General features: G+C 44.4%; 2 pseudogenes; one reads left to right on the top strand and one right to left on the bottom strand.

Moving 5' to 3' along the window:
* Positions 1-407: 407 nt before the first annotated feature.
* On the bottom strand, positions 408-2420 carry LOC139181048 (germ cell-less protein-like 1 pseudogene; annotated as a pseudogene).
* Positions 2421-12076: 9656 nt separating this feature from the next.
* Positions 12077-13917, top strand: LOC139181545 (germ cell-less protein-like 1 pseudogene; annotated as a pseudogene).
* Positions 13918-17961: the final 4044 nt, after the last annotated feature.

Here is a 17961-nt window from a genome sequence, read left to right on the forward strand (position 1 = left end):
TCAATCTGCCGCCTTCCACTCCACCCCCAATATAGGGTTGTATAAGATTGGAGGCGTCTTTCTAGGGTTAAAATGCTAGGAAAGTCAAAATAAAGCCAAAGTAACATCAAGATACGATATGAAGTCAACTAACCTAAGAATGTTGAGGAACAACCAATAAAGAGAAGATCATCAGTGTAGCCTGGGTGCGTTCACAGAGTGAGAGATCATGGGAACCAAGTACTACACGCTCAGTGGCAGGGAATGGGGAAAGGGAAGCAATCCAAAGGAAGCTAGTGGTAGTAGTGGTAATGAGTGGGGCAGAGTGGCTCTAAACAAGCGAACTGAAAGAGAAACCAAATGGTTTCTTTAACATTCCTTTAATCAAGCTAAAGGAAATGCATATTTTAAAAGAGTTTCCCCAGCAGTAGTAGAGTAGGTAGGTTCACAGGTTCTCTCTAAAGTCAACTGGCCTTTGACTTTGCAGAAATGATGGGAGGGGGCATTGATGGATGGTAAACCAGGAGGACAGGTTGCCACTTTAACAGCACAAATGAGGTCTAAAGGTGTTGGGGGAGCAGGGCTTTAAAATTTCTCCTCTTCATAGGCTCAGGTAAACAATCTCAAGTATTATGAGCTACAGTTCAACAAAGACTCTGACAGAGGTGGGCCACCAGAGGTGGGCAAGTCCGGTTGGTCCCGCAGAAGGAGCTGGCATCTGGACAAAGCTGGTCGTCCCTGACCCCAGGAAAAGAGCTGCTCACCTCTCTGAGATTTTGTTTTCAGGAGTCCTCACTCAGGAAAACGCCCCTCTCTGGGGAGGTACAGGAAATTACAGGTCACATATATGGGGAAAACCACATCTTCGTTCTCCAGATTCACCACCTCTAGCTCTTCATCCTTTCCCAGGGAAAGCACCTGGAGTTCTGTCTCCTTCCGGAAAATGGCTCTTCCAGCCCTGTCCAAGGAGGCCAGGCGCAAGCGGAACGCGACCTTTCTCTGCCAGAGTAAGCTGACCCCGAGACCGCAGGACCTGTTCAGTGCGCTGCGCTTGAAAATGATGCGCCGGTTGGCATAGCACACCACCAAGTCCCAGCTGACGTTGAAGCCTGCCCACCGCCAGGTGCACTGCTTATCCCTGAGGAGCTGGCCCCCGCACCGCATGCTGGTCCTCTGGAGGTCGGACTCGAAGACATCCACGGGCCCGAGGTCTCTGGTCTGCTCAGCCCGGAGGAGGGCAAGCCACTGCTCTTTGTACACTGGGGTCAGCCACGTGGCAGGGATCAGTGCATCCTGGTCGATGATGCGTGCTGACGGCAGGTCGCAGATCATGTAGGCAAGCCGCAGCTGCTGGAACGCTGGCACGAAGGCTCTGCCCTGCTCGGTCTCCAGGAAAGGGGTGCCCTCTGACTCCTGCCTGGACCTGGCAAACCACGAGTCGGCGTCAGGCAGCAGGTCTCTGCGGGGGCCTCTCCATGTCGGCTGCAGCTGCAGGAACATCCACTTTTTCAGTGTCGTGTACACATCCATCTCTACCTCCATCACGAAGAGCTCTGAAGAGGCAATGACCTCTTTCATGAGATCCAGGCTAACTTCTCTCAATAACTCCTCACTATGCTGGGTCATCAGGTTGTCCAGCAGCCACTGAAGACACATGGCCCTGATGTTCTGGAGTCCGTAGCTCTCAGCAGAGCAGTAGTAGCTGCACACGGTCTCATCACTGACCGTCTCCTTCATTATCTCCCCGCACTGCTGAATCAGCTTGTCCAGCTGCAGCATGCTGGCTGTGGCCAGCATGGGGACCACTCGACCGGGTGGGATGAGCACAGAGTTTCGGTACAGGGAACCTAAAGCCTCGTGCAATGCCTCACAATCAATGTTCTCGTCAGGCATCTGCAACTCTACAGTATCCATGGTTGTCTCACGCCACGCACCACTGAACATGCTAGCAAAGTATCCTGACCGGCACAAGTAGACCTTGTGCAAGTTCCACTCCTCCCCCAGGGCACGGATCTGCACGTCACTCCCTTCTCCTCTCAGAAAAAGTGTCTTATAAACGGACTCTAAACGGTCTTTTGCTCGCTTCCTGTGAGGCGCTTTTGTGAGCTGCCCTTCTGGGCCTGTCTTCCGCTTGTGGCGCCCTTGGCTAGTGGTGGGTCTGGCCTCTTCGCTCTCCTCCCCTTCCTCTATCACTGCCACTGCTACCTCCTCGGCCTCCTCCTCCCCCTCAGGGGCACCTGGCTCCTCTGGGGCATGCCCCACTCTGTTCGAGGGCATCTGACTGTTGACTGCTCCCATGGCTTTTACCTCAGGGGTACAGAGGGCAAGCTTCCTCACCAGACGCAGCCGCCACTGGCACTAGCTCAGCCCACGGTGTCGTTGGATACGGCTGATGTTTGTGACGTCATCTTGGACGCCACGCAAAGCCACACCCACGAGGCTTTCCCCTACCCCTCCCACTCCCCATCACAGGATAAGTGCACTCTGTACCAGGAATTCCACTCTGTGTATCTTTCCCTCCAGGGATGATTTCTCTGCGGCTCCCTTCGTAGGATAATGGTGGAACAGAGGACTTTGTGTATGAATTTTCCCCATGAATCTTAAGAACATCATTTCCTCTTCCCCATTTGACATAATTACTGATCACTCCTTTTTTTGGATAATTACGTCTTGGTTCCAGCTCTGTGCTCTATGCACCTTAATTTCTGTAATTATTTTCTTAGGTTATCCCATCATTTGCGGCTGTCAAAACATTTTCTGTGATAAAAGTGGCAATGTGTGCCCAGTCTTTGCTTTTGTCTCTATTTTAGACACCAGCTAAGCATGTAACAAACTTAAACACTGAAAGAAATGAGGAATGAATGAGATGGATTTTGATTTTTGAGGAAATTAATAATATTAAATACTGACAAGTGTTATATGCTAAACAAAGTATACGGTGTAGAGAGAGTGTGGACCTTTCAATGACAAGGAAAGTACAATGCAAGGGAAGAAACTTTGAAAACGGTAAGTCTCTCAGGTCATTTGACCTTGCCTAAGTAGAATGTTTGGGGCTTCCCAAACATTCCCAGTGGTAAACAATCCACCTGCCAATGCAGGAGACGCATGAGGCATGGGTTGGGAAGACTTCCTCGAGGAGGAAACGACAACCCACTCCAGTATTCATGCCTGAAAAATTCCATGAATAGCAGAGACTTGCAAACTAGTGTCCATGGGGTTGCAAACATTCTGTCCTATTCAAAGCTGCAGCATGCTGGCATTGGCCAGCATAGGGACCACTCGACCAGGTGGGATGAGCACAGACTCCCTGGGACAGGGAACCTAAAGCCTTGTGCAGTGCCTCATGTCAGGCATCTCCATCCTAGAGAGTTAACTTTGGCAGGTTGATAAGCAGTGAAAGCCTACGGCCCCTGTAAGGAGGAGATGAACATTTTTTCGTTTTCACATTCTTTTACCTTAGACAAGTAGATTTGGTAGGCAGCCTTATCTCTTGTTCAGTAACATGCCTTTTTTTTTTGTACCTTTGGATGTATGTCATGGGACCTCTGGGCAAAATCTTCCACAGCTGGATCTCTGAGTTAATCTGTTCCTTCTGACTAATCTCGTGCTGATGTCATGTCAGGATGTATGTTATAGGAAAGGGTCTGGGAAAAATTCTTACAGCCTTGCGATATTTTTTTATCTATTCTCCGCAACAAGTTGAGAAGTATATAAGGCCTTCCCTCAGCTAGTCAGGTGGGTTCTCTCCTACCCCCTTCTGATATCTATGGCAGAAGCGTTTTCTGGAACTTTCACTTTAAATAAAATCTACACAATGCTCTGAGTGACTGAGACTGTCTTTGGTCCCGGAGTTAAATCTTCTTCTTCAGTGACCATGAATCCAGCAGCACTGTTCACCATTCACCATAAGCTATCATCTTGAGAGCTCATCTGGGATATACAGGACAAGGTAAGTATACTCAGAGCTGGGACTCCTTTGCTCTTTTACTGTAAAGTCTCTACTAACTCAGAAGCTTATGGACCAAACTTCTTTTCCCCAGTCAGCTTTTCCTGGGCTGTCTGACCATTTCATAAATGCTTGGGGAATTAAAGCTACTAACCTAGTATGCTGGGTTGTAGATTTTCAATGGACTTGCAATCCATGCTGTTATTGTGTTTTTCTAGCCCGACTCCATTCCAAGTTTTACAGGACATTGCAGGCAGGAACACTTAGGGAGCTAGCTATAGCTCTAGCTCCAGGGACATCTCTCAGACCAGAAATCACCATCCTAATCCCAGAGACCCAGAAGCAAGTTATTGTCACGACTACGCCTCCAGACTATATGGATATGGATTGAAGCATTGCTGGTCAGCATGAGATTCTGGAGGACACAGATTGGGGAACTCCAGATTTGGGCAGATTGGGAATGTGGCTGGCTTCTTCCCTTGGTAGTGTTAGCTCTTAGTGGGTCAGAGAAAGCCCTCCATTGGCTCTTGTCTCATCCTTAGATATTCTTTTTGTACAATCTCCTGGACAGGAATAGAAAGGTTGACCTTGACACACCATGAATGTGAACAATTATTTTTTCCTCACAGGCTGACCCTTCATCACCTCTTTTGTTATCAGATAGATGCATGTGGCAACTCTCAGAAGGGACATCTTGGGTTTTCTGTTCATCCCTTTATGACTTACCACTTCTACTGCAGTCAAGGATATGCTCAGGAATGTGCACAGACACATACAGGACTGGTGCTTCACCTGGTGGTCTTACCTTTGAAAGCATTCCAGAAAACTACTCTGCTCCACCCTGGATGGCACTGGAGAAAAAGGGAAATCAAGCCAAGGTTTTAATGGTGAGGAACTGAACATCAATCTGGGATGCCATCAGGTCTATCCCTGCTGCATCTCCACCCCACCTCCGTGGTAGAACGAGAAGGGACAGTAATGAGAAACCTGCATTCATAAGGGACAGGTTAACTCCAGCCAGCAAGGAAGCTTGGGTGGAACACCTGTCTCTCCACCCCCATCTAGAGCAGAGAGGGATGCCTCCAGTACAAAAAAAGCCATGGAACTGGGCATCGCTTTTTTCTCTCTTACAGATGGGAGCTAGCAGTTCCAGAATCACCCTTTTGAGTTGTATTTTGAAAACCTGGGATAAGTTTGATCCCCAGAGCCTAAAAAATCCCTTATATGAAGGCTTTCTTTGCTTTAAGAGAAGACCTCACCTCCCCAGAGAGACAATCCCTGCTGGGACAACATCTTATCAGTCAGTCAACTCCTGTCAGCAGAGCCAATTTGAACACTGTCTGGTTTAAATTTTAGATATAAAACTATGACTACAAAAAGGAGAGATGACATTTTTGACACTGAATGGCCATGATATTCTTTAGACTCCAGAGAAAACTGGTTAAAATGAAGTCTTTTTGAAATTGCAAAATTGTTTCTTTTTGCACATGCAATTAAGAAAAAGCTGGCTTGTTAAAATATTTTTTTGGGAGCTCTGATCCTGCATGAGAAACAAAAATATGTCTGGGGAAAAAACCTGAAGTTAACTCTTATCATGTCCTTGAGATACACAGCCCACTCTGTCTGAAACTCCAGCCATGAGCAAATTGGTAGAACTTCAAGCCAAGGGAAAAAATGGGCAGAGACATTTTAAATTTCAAATGGAAAACTGTGAAGTCTCTGTCTAGATTTATGTGTGTCTCAGTGTGTGTCTTTGTCCTTGGACAAAATTGCTAAAGGCCAGTTGGTCAGTGAGCTCTATTTATCTGGCCTAAGGAGAAGTAAGCACTTACAAATCAAACAGTTCTAAATTCAAGAAAACTAAATTAAATGAATTTCAGACTTGTATGAACTGGGAAATATTCACTGTTGAATTGATACCTGGTATTGATGTTTGTTTATTGATCTAATTAACATAGACATTGTGAAGATAGAAAATTATATTTACCAGTCTACAAAATGATGATATAAAGTACAATTCATAGTTGCTGAAAGAAAGTAGGATGTGTGTTTTCAATAAAAAGGTATAAGGAATGAAATTACATTCTATTAAAAAAGGAAGTAAATTTGAACTTACAGGTTCTCTGAATGGGCAAATAAAGTGATGAATACAAAAAATATAAAAAATGTTTGTGGCAAATGAAAAAAGGTTTGTGGCAAGTGGAAGAGAGTTTTGTGCATGACTCAAGTTTCTTAAGACATTAAACTGCCTTTGAAATCTTTTATTGTTACTTTGACTAAGAGAATAACTATTGTTTGACAGTGAATATAAGCTGGCACCAATCTGGAATTTGGTTTTCTCTTCCTGATAAAAGAACAAAGTTTTCTTGGAATGTGGCTTTTGATAACAGACAATGGCACACGTAGACAAAGCTCATTCTGCTTCTACAAAAATTAACCCCTCATCAGGGCATTTTAAATGGATAAACAATGGCTGTAAACCAAATAGTTGGGGCTATGGGAAATCCAAGATGACTGCTTAGCTTTTCCTGGCTCCCTGACAAATCTCATTTTTATTTGATAAGACAAACCCTTTCCTGGCTTCAGGGTTAATGTCTCACAATAGAAAAAAAAAAAAGGTTAAAATGTGTTTTCTACAATCTCCAGTAATTGGAGTACCCACTTTGCTGGACAGGTCGTACAGATGTTGATAAAAATCTTCACGAACTTCTTGGAGACTGTCGCTTTCACTGGCATCCTCAGTTGTCGGGCAAGGACGGCAGAACAAAGGGATCGGTTACATGGGATTGAACAGACTGCTAAATATGATTGAAATTTTCATGACTTTTTGTCTGACATATTACTGGCTTCTAATCTTTGTTTACAGATATAAAGAAGCTCTTTTCAAGTTACTGATAGTTCAAAACAATTTAGTGATTTACATCTGTGGGTAAAATTATCACATTTTTCTCTCTGCCTCGTCCTTCCAGAAGAAATTGGAGACACTTGGGTTCTGAACAGCCTGATCAGGTAAATAAAAAGACTGCCTCCCAACATATGCGGAAATCTCAAAGTATACTGCTGCTGCTGCTGCTAAGTCGCTTCAGTCGTGTCCGACTCTGGGAGACCCCAGAGATGGCAGCCCACCAGGCTCTGCCATCCCTTGGATTCTCCAGGCAAGAACACTGGAGTGGGTTGCCATTTCCTTCTCCAATGCATGAAAGTGAAAATTGAAAGGGAAGTCACTCAGTCATATCCCACTCTTAGCGACTCCATGGACTGCAGCCCACCAGAATTCTCCATCCATGGGATTTTCCAGGCAAGCGTACTGGAGTGGGGTGCCATTGCCTTCTCCAAAAGTATACTGGGAGGCTCTAAAAGAAAAATTGACCCAACTGATGTCAGGCCTAAGGTATCTATTAAGTTTCACTGAATATTAGGTTCTAGTTTTGTTAATTAAGATCTGTATTTACTAAGACTGACTTCTAAGGTAGTTCCTTGTGGTTATGTTAATATTGTTAAGAAGTTTAAGTTATGAAAAAGGACACTCTGAGTTTGTTTCTGAAGCTTATCTCAGTAAACAGTTTTTGAATAAAGATCAAATGCTCCAGGATCTACAACCAGGAGATTAACAACAAGACTGGAAAAGGTCAGTTTTCCTTCCATTCCCAAACAAAGGCAATGCCAAAGAATGCTCAAACTACCGCACAAGTGCACTCATCTCATATGGTAGTTAAGTAATGCTCAAAATTCTCCAAGCCAGGCTTCAGCAATATGTGAACCGTAAACTTCCTGATGTTCAAGCTGGTTTTAGAAAAGGCAGAGGAACCAGAGTTCAAATTGCCAAACATCTGCTGGATCATGGAAAAAGCAAGAGAGTTCCAGAAAAACATCTATTTCTGCTTTATTGAGTATGACAAAGCCTTTGACTGTGTGGATCACAATAAACTGTGGAAAATTCTGAAAGAGATGGGAATAGCAGACCACCTGACCTGCCTCTGGAGAAATCTGTATGCAGGTCAGGAAGCAACAGTTCGAACTGGACATGGAACAACAGACTGGTTCCAAAGAGGAAAAGGAATACGTCAAGGCTATATATTGCCACCCTGTTTATTTTACCTATATGCAGAGTACATTATGAGAAATGCTGGACTGGAAGAAGCACAAGCTGGAATCAAGATTGCCGGGAGAAATATCAATAACCTCAGATATGTAGGTGACATCACCCTGATGGCAGACAGTGAAGAGGAATTAAAAAGCCTCTTGATGAAAGTGAAAGTGGAGAGTGAAAAAGTTGGCTTAAAGCTCAACATTCAGAAAACGAAGATCATGGCGTCCGGTCCCATCGCTTCATGGGAAATAGATGGGGAAACAGTGGAACAGTGTCAGACTTTATCTTTTTGGGCTCCAAAATCACTGCAGATGGTGACTGAAGCCATGAAACTAAAAGACACTTGCTCCTTGAAAGGAAAGTTATGACCAACCTAGATAGCCATTTCAAAAGCAGTGACATTACTTTGCCAACAGAGGTTCGTCTAGTCAAGGCTATAGTTTTTCCTGTGGTCATGTATGGATGTGAGAGTTGGACTGTGAAGAAGGCTGAGTGCCGAAGACTTGATGCTTTTGAACTGTGGTGTTGGAGAAGCCTCTTGAGAGTCCCTTGGACTGCAAGGAGATCCAACCAGTCCATTCTGAAGGAGATCAGCCCTGGGATTTCTTTGGAAGGAATGATGCTAAAGCTGAAACTCCAGTACTTTGGCCACCTCATGCGAAGAGTTGACTCATTGGAAAAGAGTCTGAGGCTGGGAGGGATTGGGGGCAGGAGGAGAAGGGGACGACAGAGGATGAGATGGCTGGATGGCATCACTGACTCGATGGACGTGAGTCTGGGTGAACTCCGGGAGTTGGTGATGGACAGGGAGGCCTGGCGTTCTGCGATTCATGGGGTTGCAAAGAGTTGGACACGACTGAGCGGTTGATCTGATCTGATCTGATCTGAAAGTCATTTAGCAAACGAAATCAGATGACATGGATATGTCACTGGGCTATACTTAATAGAAGTTCTTGATTGAAGTTCTTACTGATGATTCTACTATTACTTCTAACGATATTGTTTTCTATACTGCCTGCTTCAAGAAGTGTTGTTCCTTACATTATCAAGTGTGTGACTGAGCCACTGATATAATGATGGTGTGCAGCTCCATATGAAATCAATAAGTATAATGGTGTGACTCTGTATATAAGAAGCAACAAGACAGAATATTTTCCTGGACCAAGAGACTAGTAAGACAGGTGTGGTCCAGAGACTTTTGTTACTCACAGGGCCTAGTCCAGTAATAACACCCTGAGTGGCCTATCAGTGAGATCTTTGACAGACCTGCGAATGAACCCTCCCAGCACCATGGAACAAGATGGTAATGAAATGCTCTGCGAACCATGGTCAAACTCATGGCCATAAAAGGGCCCTGCTCTGGCAACTGGCACTTGCTATCTGCCTCTACAAAGATTAACTCATGGACACTACAGCTGCTGACCTTCAACGTCCCCTGAAAGGAGTTCAGGGTGAAAATCAGAAATTAGGCACTCGCTCTGTGTTCTGGAAAAATGGACAAAACAGGCCTTTGGAGAGTTAGAGATTTTCAGGGAAAGATTTTCTTGAGCCCAAATTCTTGCATCTTCTCATACCTAGAAAAGCACCTAAGTTGTTAATGGGGACAACTATTTTGGCTTTTACAGTAATACCACAGTAAGAAGCCAAGGCCTACCTGGACAAACTTTGACAACTGGCTACCTCAAGCACCTGTCTACGCTGGGTTATAGACTCATTCACCTGAAAAGAAATTATAAGATTTATTTTGTCTGTTAAATTTCAGGTTTTCATTCTTTCAACTACTTCTAACTGGGTTTTTTATACCTACATTCAAAATGTATATGAATATGCCAGATGGCTCCATTCTTATAAATAGGGCAGCCCAAGTGTTGACTCTACCCAGACCAGGATCAAAGTTACTATCAAATGTAAGCTGATTCTTGCAGGTTATTCTTGGACTGCTGATTACAGTAATTCATCTACTGATATTTGGTCTCTGCCTTTTAATCTACTTATCTAGTTTGTTCTTTCTAAAGGATACAATGGCTTCCCAGACAAAGTAACAGTGATGCAGAGATTCTGGCCACTCTTCAAAATGGACTCCCCTGATGTTCCATCATGGTTACAGATACAATCTTGGTTTACAAGCTCTCCTTTGTGAAAAACTATCTTGACTACAATCATTGTAATCATTCTGTTTTTTGCTGTTTGCTCCTTACATATATAACTGTGTATTTACTACTTGGGGCCCTTGGATCAGAAACCCTAAGTAAAAGGGTAAGGAGAATATGTTGCTTCAACCACTTAGGGTCAGTGCCCCTCACCTGCAGGAAGCAGTTACTGACAGATTTCTCTGCCCCTTTCCCCTCAGCAACAATATTCTCCTAAAATAAAAAGGGGGAAATGAGAGAGTTAACTTAGGCAGGTTGATAAGGAGTCAAAGCCTAAGGCCCCTTTAAGGAGGAGATAAACATTCTTTCTTTTTCACATTCTTTGCTATAGATATGTAGGCCTCGTAGGCAGCAGTATCTCTTATTCAAGGACATGTCTTTTTTTTTTTTTTTTTTTTTTAAGCTTTGGATATATGTTATGGGAGAAGGTCTGGGTAAAAACTTCCACAGCTGTAGCTCTGGGTTAACCTGTTCCTTCTGGCTAATCTCGTGCTGATGTCATCCCAGGAGGTATGTTACAGGAAAGGGTCTGGAAAAATTCTCACCGTCTTGAGGTATCTTTTATCTAGTCTCAGCAGCTAGTTGAGAAGTGTATAACGCCTTGCTTAAAGTAGTGAGGTGGGTTCTCTCCTGCTCCCTTCTGACGTCTATGTCTGAAGCTTTTTCTGTCACTTTCACTTTAGATAAAATCTACACAATGCTCCAAGTGACTGAGACTGTCTTTGGTCCCGAGTTAAATCTTCTCCTTCGGAGACCATGAATCTGGCGGCACTGTTCACCATTCACCATTAGCTGTCACAACTCTAGAGTCAGTATGCATGTTTGTCTCATGCCAAGCACCACTCAACCTGAAGCATTATATAGACCTTCTTATCAACTTTCTATAGCCATCTAACAGAGAATATTTAAAATGTGATTTAAGGTTATCCTGTCCTATTCAAAGTGTGTAAACATTCTACTCACATGATTTGAATAGGGCAGAATCTTTGCGACCCCATGGACACGAGTTTGCAAGTCTCTGCTATTCATGGAATTTTTCAGGCATGAATACTGGAGTGGGTTGTCGTTTCCTCCTCGAGGAAGTCTTCCCAACCCATGCCTCATGCGTCTCCTGCATTGGCAGGTGGATTGTTTACCCCTGGGAATGTTTGGGAAGCCCCAAACATTCTACTTAGGCAAGGTCAAATGACCTGAGAGACTTACCGTTTTCAAAGTTTCTTCCCTTGCATTGTACTTTCCTTGTCATTGAAAGGTCCACACTCTCTCTACACCGTATACTTTGTTTAGCATATAACACTTGTCAGTATTTAATATTATTAATTTCCTCAAAAATCAAAATCCATCTCATTCATTCCTCATTTCTTTCAGTGTTTAAGTTTGTTACATGCTTAGCTGGTGTCTAAAATAGAGACAAAAGCAAAGACTGGGCACACATTGCCACTTTTATCACAGAAAATGTTTTGACAGCCGCAAATGATGGGATAACCTAAGAAAATAATTACAGAAATTAAGGTGCATAGAGCACAGAGCTGGAACCAAGACGTAATTATCCAAAAAAAGGAGTGATCAGTAATTATGTCAAATGGGGAAGAGGAAATGATGTTCTTAAGATTCATGGGGAAAATTCATACACAAAGTCCTCTGTTCCACCATTATCCTACGAAGGGAGCCGCAGAGAAATCATCCCTGGAGGGAAAGATACACAGAGTGGAATTCCTGGTACAGAGTGCACTGATCCTGTGATGGGGAGTGGGAGGGGTAGGGGAAAGCCTCGTGGGTGTGGCTTTGCGTGGCGTCCAAGATGACGTCACAAACATCAGCCGTATCCAACGACACCGTGGGCTGAGCTAGTGCCAGTGGCGGCTGCGTCTGGTGAGGAAGCTTGCCCTCTGCACCCCTGAGGTAAAAGCCATGGGAGCAGTCAACAGTCAGATGCCCTCGAACAGAGTGGGGCATGCCCCAGAGGAGCCAGGTGCCCCTGAGGGGGAGGAGGAGGCCGAGGAGGTAGCAGTGGCAGTGATAGAGGAAGGGGAGGAGAGCGAAGAGGCCAGACCAACCACTAGCCAAGGGCGCCACAAGCGGAAGACAGGCCCAGAAGGGCAGCTCACAAAAGCGCCTCACAGGAAGCGAGCTAAAGACCGTTTAGAGTCCGTTTATAAGACACTTTTTCTGAGAGGAGAAGGGAGTGACGTGCAGATCCGTGCCTTGGGGAAGGAGTGGAACTTGCACAAGGTCTACTTGTGCCGGTCAGGATACTTTGCTAGCATGTTCAGTGGTGCGTGGCGTGAGACAACCATGGATACTGTAGAGTTGCAGATGCCTGACGAGAACATTGATTGTGAGGCACTGCACGAGGCTTTAGGTTCCCTGTACCGAAACTCTGTGCTCATCCCACCCGGTCGAGTGGTCCCCATGCTGGCCACAGCCAGCATGCTGCAGCTGGACAAGCTGATTCAGCAGTGCGGAGAGATAATGAAGGAGATGGTCAGTGATGAGACCGTGTGCAGCTACTACTGCTCTGCTGAGAGCTACGGACTCCAGAACATCAGGGCCATGTGTCTTCAGTGGCTGCTGGACAACCTGATGACCCAGCATAGTGAGGAGTTATTGAGAGAAGTTAGCCTGGATCTCATGAAAGAGGTCATTGCCTCTTCAGAGCTCTTCGTGATGGAGGTAGAGATGGATGTGTACACGACGCTGAAAAAGTGGATGTTCCTGCAGCTGCAGCCGACATGGAGAGGCCCCCGCAGAGACCTGCTGCCTGACGCCGACTCGTGGTTTGCCAGGTCCAGGCAGGAGTCAGAGGGCACCCCTTTCCTGGAGACCGAGCAGGGCAGAGCCTTCGTGCCAGCGTTCCAGCAGCTGCGGCTTGCCTACATGATCTGCGACCTGCCGTCAGCACGCATCATCGACCAGGATGCACTGATCCCTGCCACGTGGCTGACCCCAGTGTACAAAGAGCAGTGGCTTGCCCTCCTCCGGGCTGAGCAGACCAGAGACCTCGGGCCCGTGGATGTCTTCGTGTCCGACCTCCAGAGGACCAGCATGCGGTGCGGGGGCCAGCTCCTCAGGGATAAGCAGTGCAGCTGGCGGTGGGCAGGCTTCAACGTCGGCTGGGACTTGGTGGTGTGCTATGCCAACCGGCGCATCATTTTCAAGCGCAGCGCACTGAACAAGTCCTGCAGTCTCGGGGTCAGCTTACTCTGGCAGAGAAAGGTCGCGTTCCGCTTGCGCCTGGCCTCCTTGGACAGGGCTGGAAGAGCCATTTTCCGGAAGGAGACAGAACTCCAGGTGCTTTCCCTGGGAAAGGATGAAGAGCTAGAGGTGGTGAATCTGGAGAACGAAGATGTGGTTTTCCCCATATATGTGACCTGTAATTTCCTGTACCTCCCCAGAGAGGGGCGTTTTCCTGAGTGAGGACTCCTGAAAACAAAATCTCAGAGAGATGAGCAGCTCTTTTCCTGGGGTCAGGGACGACCAGCTTTGTCCAGATGCCAGCTCCTTCTGCCGGACCAACCGGACTTGCCCACCTCTGGTGGCCCACCTCTGTCAGAGTCTTTGTTGAACTGTAGCTCATAATACTTGAGATTGTTTACCTGAGCCTATGAAGAGGAGAAATTTTAAAGCCCTGCTCCCCCAACACCTTTAGACCTCATTTGTGCTGTTAAAGTGGCAACCTGTCCTCCTGGTTTACCATCCATCAATGCCCCCTCCCATCATTTCTGCAAAGTCAAAGGCCAGTTGACTTTAGAGAGAACCTGTGAACCTACCTACTCTACTACTGTTGGGGAAACTCTTTTAAAATATGCATTTCCTTTAGCTTGATTAAAGGAATGTTAAAGAAACCATTTGGTTTCTCTTTCAGTTCGCGTGTTTAGAGCCACTCTGCCCCACTCATTACCACTACTACCACTAGCTTCCTTTGGATTGCTTCCCTTTCCCCATTCCCTGCCACTGAGCGTGTAGTACTTGGTTCCCATGATCTCTCACTCTGTGAACGCACCCAGGCTACACTGATGATCTTCTCTTTATTGGTTGTTCCTCAACATTCTTAGGTTAGTTGATTTCATATCGTATCTTGATGTTACTTTGGCTTTATTTTGACTTTCCTAGCATTTTAACCCTAGAAAGACGCCTCAAATCTTATACAACCCTATATTGGGGGTGGAGTGGAAGGCGGCAGATTGATGCTATGAGGACATCTCGGTACTAGACAGACTTTTTCTGTGGCATACAGCCATGAATTATTTATGCACCAGAATGCACTCTCTAAGCACGCTGATGGCCTTTGCCCTTCAGAAACATTTGACGTTGGAATTGTACGTGGAAAGACTCTTTCCCGCTTAAAAACAGGTCTGGTAACCTCTGGAAAGAAACGCTTTTGAATTATAATGGGAATTATTTGGCATCTGGAAGTGGCATCACGAGAAGTCCACACTAGTAATCAAAAGGGTAAGATAAAAAGTGTTTTTGTCACAAAAGGAGAAGCACACTAGTCACGATTTGAATTTGTTAGTTTCTGATTACTGTTAACTTACAAATTGTCACCATCCCATTCCCTCCATTGAGTCATTTTGAGGTCAAAGAATGGAAAACTCTATTTAAGAATCCATATAAATAATAAATACATGCTTGGAAAGAGTGTGATAAATTAATACAAGATGAACAAATAAAAAAAATAGTATAATCTATTGGTGTTTGGCAGATTCATGTTGATGTATGGCAAAACCAATACAATATTGTAAAGTAATTAGCCTCCAATTAAAATAAATAAATGTAAATTTAATTTAAAAAAAAAAAAAAACAGTCACCAGATTTAAGGCTTTACTTAGCTGAAATCAGAATTTTCCTTACTGGTGGTTTATGTTTCTCTTCCCAATTAGATTTTATCCATTGTCATTCAGTGAACAAATTACTTTTGACTTTATCCATTCATTCATTCCTTTTCCTCTTTAAGGAGATTTGAAAGGCTTCCTTATCCCAAACCCACATACTAGTATTAGAGTGATATTTACGTGACAGTTACTTATATGAAATGGTTCAACCAGGAAGCTGCTGTTGCATCCTTCGATGTTTGCCCTTAATTTTGCAGCCCCCTACCCTTTCTCGTGTTCCCTTATATTCCATATACCTAACCAACTACAAACAATAGACTTCATTTTATTTGTGTTTAAAAATAACTGGGGAGAAGAGTAAGTCATGATTCAGTTGAAAGGTAAAAATTATTGTTATTTTTTTTTTTTTTTGGTAAGAATTTCACTTTCTTTATATAAACTCTCTAAGCAATTTGAAATCACTTTTTCTTGAGCTGAATGCCAAGATGCCATTTCATCTAAACAGAGGTATCCTCAGTTGGGAAATTCAGAGACTACTTAGCTACAAGTGTACCTTGACTGAAAGATCTGCTTTTGTTTTCCTACCCAACGAGCTTTAAATCCTTAAATTGCTTGTTGCCACTTACAATAGAAGATATTCAATAATGTACAAACAGTGACAGCTGAAATACACTCATTTAAACATTTAAACTCTCACAAACCCTGACTGTTGCCATTTGCCAGTTTGGGCAATTTATCCAATACCTGTCTCTATTTTTTCTCTTTTTTTTTTTTTTTTTCTTTTCTTTTTGACTGCTCAGGATGAGGAAGAAACCTTTTCCCATGTTGATACTCATTTTGTTAGCCTTTTCGTAAGGCATGGGGAAATGGGGAGGTAGGGCGACGTACAGTCATGGTAACGCTACAGGAAACCATCAAGCTAAATAACAGCAAAGTAAACGCCACACTAAAGGAGATGTACCCCTATGGGATACCACGTGGTCCTTGACAATGATGAGGATTTATCCCTGTCTCTGTTTTTCCCTCTCTGTATGTCTGCCACTCTCTCTGTCATCCCCTATCTCTGTCTCCATGATGTCTGTCTGCATCCCTGTCTAATTTCTATCTACTTCTGTCTTTGTCTACCTCAGTCTCTGTCTCAGACTGCCTATCTTCGTCACTCTGTCTCTGTCTTACTGTCCATATCTTTCTGTTTCTCTCTGTTTCTGACAATCTGTTTGTGTCTGGGTCTCTATGTTTCTGTCTCTGTCTCTGTATTTCTCCAGTGCTTCTGTATCCGTCTGTATCTGCATCTCTCTGTGTCTCTTTCTCCATCTGTCTGTCTTTGTCTTTCCCTTTCTGTCCCGCTCTGTCTCTGTCTTTCTCCCCACCCCGAACCTTGTTTCTCTCTGACTCTCTCTCTCCCCATCACTATCTCTATGTCTGTTGGCTCTCTTTCAGTGTGCATCTGTCTTTCTCTGTCTCTCAGTCTGTCTGTCTCTGTCTTTCTATCTGTGTCAATCAGCCTCTGCCTGTCTCCCTGTCTCTGTCTGCAACCATCATTCTTTGCCTTAGTTTGAATGGGTGTCTGTTTGTCCCTGTCTGTGCCTGGCTTCCTCTGCCTCCCTGTCTCTGTCTCCATCTATTTCTACCTGTCTCTGTCTGCCCCTTTCTGTGTATGCCTTTCTACCTGTCTCTTTTGGGGGAGGAGGTACAATTTCTGAGTCTGTCCATCTGTTGGGCTTTCTCAGCCTGCCTGACCAGCTATCTCCGTTTTTCTGTCAGGAAGTCCTGTCTCTGGCTGTTTCTACATCTGGTTCTGTTGCATCTTTTGATAGTCCATCTCTCTTCTGCCTGTCTTAAGGAGACAGGAATGAAATGTTATTACAATTCGGTAGACAAACCCTCTTCTGTCATCTTCCCTTCCAGTGGTGTCCTAGAGATAGGTGCTGTAAGAAGATAAAGCTTAGCATTCGTGTGCAAAGACACAAGAGACTTAAATAAACAGTGACTTATGAAGGAGAAAGCAGTGCCCCAGGGGTGGAAGTGGGATGGACACAGACAGCAGACCAGTGTAAATTATGCTACTGTGGAAAGGGTCTATATATAAACAGCACAAAGATGACACTGAAATTTCGATGAAAGATAAATCATGTGCTGGAAAAAGAAAACCATCTTTTTAAGAGGAAAATAAAAAGAAGAGGGAGTGTCCAGCCACAAGGTCTACAGGAAGGTACTTGCCAAGTCTCAGCCACAGAATTTGGACATGAAACTGCCTGGTGAGAGTTAAAATAGCAAAATTCACCTATTTTATATAAGCACATCACATCAGTTTAATCATGCGATTAAACTTAAACTTTTGAATTGGGGTCAGCAAACACACACACACACACACACACACACACACACGGAAATAATTGGATTGAAGCAGAATCCAAGGTTTTTATGTCATCACCTGTTCAGCTAGTAACATGACTTCTAAGACATTCATACACACACACACACATATTTATATTTTATGAGCCCTCATGAGGTTCCACCCTTTCCTTGTCCACTCAGCTACCTGGGCCTTGATGCCCTTCCCTTTATTCAAGATAAATCTCTTGAAAGGGGTGTGTCATCTGCCCCCTGTTCTAAGGTTTACTTGCTTGACTCCAGGCACCATCTATATGTCATAGACTCTCAAATTCATAGCCCATGCACAGACCTCTTCTTTGAATCCAGACCTATAGCCAGCAGTCTGCCCCACCACTTGGAAATCTCAAAGGTGGTGCGATCTACAAAGGAACAAAATAGAACGTATAGTCCAGGCAACCAATTTTAATCTAAATGTAGATTCCTTCCTCATTTGAGTAAATAAATAGAAAGACACTGATGCTGGTAAGGAGAAAATAACCAGGATGTTAGCTGAAACTTATACTTCTTCAAGTGCTTGTGTTTCAGAAGTAAAATTTGTCTATTCATGACATTCTAAAGAAAGGT

This window comes from Bos indicus, chromosome X, assembly GCF_029378745.1.
Source record: "Bos indicus isolate NIAB-ARS_2022 breed Sahiwal x Tharparkar chromosome X, NIAB-ARS_B.indTharparkar_mat_pri_1.0, whole genome shotgun sequence".
Classification (NCBI taxonomy): Eukaryota; Metazoa; Chordata; class Mammalia; order Artiodactyla; family Bovidae; genus Bos; species Bos indicus.